This window comes from Sander lucioperca, chromosome 23, assembly GCF_008315115.2.
Source record: "Sander lucioperca isolate FBNREF2018 chromosome 23, SLUC_FBN_1.2, whole genome shotgun sequence".
Taxonomy (NCBI): domain Eukaryota; kingdom Metazoa; phylum Chordata; class Actinopteri; order Perciformes; family Percidae; genus Sander; species Sander lucioperca.
This window is the reverse complement of record NC_050195.1, coordinates 4135136-4139453: the sequence shown is the minus strand read 5'-3', so window position 1 is coordinate 4139453 and position 4318 is coordinate 4135136.

The window sequence follows — 4318 nt, the reverse complement described above, 5'->3', positions numbered from 1 at the left end:
ATTGGGAATGATTGAGATTTCTCTTGGCACAGCTACCAGAAGACTTCCAACTTTCAGACAGGTTGCTCACGTCACATCTACGTCTTCAAGCTCAGTTGGAGGCTGCTCAGTAACGCTCAGCCATCACCGGGAAAGTGCTTCTAAAGGCCTTCACTGGTCTCCGTCCAGAGCAACGGGATCTGTTGGTCCATTCTTATATACGGTCTATGTTCAGAATACGATCTCATATTGGACTAAAATAGTTCACCGAAACGTGTTTCTGAAAACATTTTAATGGAGCAATAGGCCGTGCAGTTGCTGAATCTGTCTTCATTTCAGATCAACAAAGGTCAGTTTAAAAGATTTTCATCAGATTTTGAGAGGCTCTAGTCACGCTCAACCAGCTCATCATTTCCGGGTGAGTCCCGACTGTCCTGTCTCCGACTGTCCTGTCTCCGACTGTCCTGTCTCTGACTGAGCATGTCAGGTCGGCCAAAATGAAGGCCGACGGCTCCTCCAACGGACAACGGCACGAACACACCGAACAGACTCGAGTCACCGACCTCACCAGACTGTCAGACGGCCGGTTATCGGCTCGGTGTGTCAGCGCCCTAAGGGCTTCTGGAGGAGTTTGATGAGATCTTAAAGGACAATTCCGGCGCAAAACAAATCTAGGGGTTAAAGGGCTGGTTCAGAATTTTGGACATAGGACCTCATTTCCAAGTTAGCCAGTGTGTTATTTATCAGTGGAGACAGTCCTTCCAGTTGCAGAGTTAGCTGGTGCTAGGCTAGCTGGTGCTAGGCTAGCTCAAGTCAACAGTATCTGCTAGCCTGCCACTAAACACAGTCTTACCCACTCCACAGTACACCCGAGGCTAATACATTATAACGCCAGACTATCGATGTAAATGTCTGTGTTGATAGAATAATGTTAGAATTAAAACTAACCTTGCATCTCAATGATTGCATTACATTTTGAGGGACTAGTTTCTCAGCAGCGGCGGAATTTTACTTAGCTCCGGTTAGTAGTACTGCGCTGAAAAGTAAACAGAGAAGCGCACTCCAGTAGGGACACCTAGTAGCTGCTGGCTTGGACACCGGCCGAGACTCTACTCAAGTGGTGAATGTGTAGTGATCATACCAGACGACTTTGAAAAACCCCGCAATCGAAAGGACCACAAGTCACTGACAACGAATGCGGATCCATCCGTCTTTCCAGATGCACCAACAGCTACTACTCTAGCTAATAAAGCTAGCGCTAGTCCCTTCCATAACGTTAGCCTAGCTGCTACTGATAGATTGAGACTGACAACGTTAGTGGAGATAACGTTACAGTTCAATGCATTGTGGAGAGTGACAACGTTAGCTAATAGTATAGCTGCACTCTCGGTAGATACCTGGCTGGGCTAACCGCTAACTTTAGGTAATTGCTGACAGAAAAGTCATGTAAGCTCGGACAGTTTACATGCTAATTGCTAGCCTGTGTGCTTTCATGTACCGCTAACGTTATGTGGGTTATAGCCTGGCAGATTGGAGTTAGTTGGAGCTCACAGCGGCAGGTAAATAAACTTGCATGATTGTCATGTAAACTGGCTTTCTCAGTAGCCTAGGTAATATCACTCTGCCGCTGCTGTAGCCTATGCTATGCTACCAACTACAGGGAACAAAGTATAACTATTGCAATGCAATGCAAGGATAGTTTTAATTCTAACATGATTCTATCAACAGACATTTACATGGATAGTCTGGCGTTATAATGTATTAGCCTCAGGTGTACTGTGGAGTGGGTAAGACTGTGTTTAGTGGCAGGCTAGCAGATACTGTTGACTTGCGCTAGCCTAGCACCAGCTAGCCTAGCACCAGGGAACTCTGCAGCTGGAAGGACTGGATGAAAAGTGTTGAAAACTGTCTCCACTGATAAATAACACCCTGGCTAACCTGGAAATGAGGTCCTATGTCCAAAATTCTGAACCATCCCTTTAATAACAGACGTGTCCCCACTCCGTCTCTCTGGGACATGTTTTCATGCTAATCCAATGTGTTTGTAGCTTGAAACAAGCTAGCATGGACCGCTGATTAGCCTACAACGCTAGTATTCAGGGACCAGGGAAAGTAAAAACTAATCGCATTTATACCACTTAAAAGACTCAAAATATCACCAGACTTCAACTGTAGCATAATGAGAGTCCCTACATGTTAACTGAAGCATTGAGAACTTTATAAGTGTTCAGACAGTTTATTAAAAAGATAGTTTAGAAAGACTGTAGCTGCCAAGACGGCGGCCACCGTCTTGGCAGCTACAGTCTTTTTAATCTATCTTTGTGTGTGTGTGTGTATGTGTACGTATGTGTGTGTTACAGTGTGTGTGTGTCTGTGTGTGTGTGTGTGTGTGTGTTACAGTCTGTGTGTGTGTTACAGTGTGTGTATGTGTGTGTTACAGTGTGTGTGTGTCTGTGTGTGTGTGTGTGTTACAGTCTGTGTGTGTGTGTTACAGTGTGTGTGTTACAGTGTGTGTGTGTGTCTGTGTGTGTGTGTTACAGTGTGTGTGTGTGTGTGTGTGTGTGTGTTACAGTGTGTGTATGTGTGTCTGTGTCAGTGTGTGTGTTACTGTGTGTGTGTGTGTGTGTGTGTGTGTGTGTTAATGCAGATTGATTTTTCACAGCAGGTGATATTACAGACGCACACACACACACACACACACACACACACACTGTAACACACACACACACACACACACACTGTAACACACACACACACACACACACACACTGTAACACACACACACACACACACACACACACACACTCAGGCAGAGTTAATGTGACATCATGCAGTCTGAGCGGCTGCCGGCTGATTGGACGGTTGGATTGAATCTGCCTCATAAATTCACGTTTAGAAATTTAGAAAAACTTTATTGATCTGCTTCTCCTTTACAAAACACTAGGATTGATGGATTACTGTTGTGTGTGTGTGTGTGTGTGTGTGTGTATCTGTTATGTGTGTGTGTGTGTGTGTGTGTATATATGTGTGTGTGTGTGTGTGTATCTGTGTGTGTGTGTCTGTGTGTGTGTGTGTGTGTATATCTGTGTGTGTGTGTGTGTGTGTGTATCTCTGTGTGTGTGTGTGTGTGTGTGTGTGTATATCTGTGTGTGTGTGTGTGTGTGTGTGTGTGTGTGTGTGTGTGTGTGTTTGGTACCAGGATGTAACGTTACTCACACCTTCTTACTACCGGACACATTTTATATGAAATAAGTCACAGGAAAAGGAAGGGGCGGGACTTCTCCTCTCTCTGTGGCCCAATATAATTTATCACCGTTCACACTGATGTCAGATGTTGAGCTCTTCATCCTGCTTCCTCCTCTTCTTCCTCTCGGCACGGAGGTTAACGTGTGTGTGTGTGTGTGTGTGTGTGTGTGTGTGTGTGTGTGAGGTAATCAGCGGTAAGTGGAGTGTTTCTGGACGGAGACGATCAGCCGCCTACAGCGGATCAATACAGAAATCAATACTGAGAATGGAGGGAGAGATATAACAGGTCAGTGTGTGTGTGTGTGTGTGTGTGTGTGTGTGTGTGTGTGTGTGCGCCTCCACGACGTCATTATGTAAAACACTTGTTTATACAAACAGTGGAGTTGTGTGTCTGTGTGTGTGTGCGTGTCTGGGTGTCACACAGTGTGTGTGTGTGTGTGTGTGTGCGCGTGTCACAGTGTGTGTGTGTCTGTCTGACTGCCAGGTGAACTTCCTGTCAGACGTTTTAAAGAAGACACAAAGTTTTGGGTTCAAACTGCGGTCAACACACACAGAGACACACACAGAGACACACACACACACACACACACACACACACACACACAGACACACACACAGAAACACACACACACACACACACACACACACACACACACACACACACACACACACATACACACACACAGAGACACACACACAGAAACACACACTGACATACACACACACAGACACACACACACACACACACAGAGACACACACACACACACACACACACACACACACACACAGCTTGAGTTTCAGAGTCTAAGTGTGTCAGTAAAATGATCTGTTAACACCTTCCTGTAAATTTACACATGATATGATTTGTACTGTGGCTCATTCACTTCTAAGATCCTTTTAGTTTAACATGAAACAGCCCCGAAATCACCATCACCAAACTACACCAGACTCCATGTAAATAATCAGGACTTTTATCATCGTAAAACACACTTCATCCAAAGTGGACAGAAACTAAATCAAACTACCAAAAGCCGTCTTGGTTCATCTTTCCACTGTTCCAACAATCACCACTCTGGTTTGGTTGAAAAACAC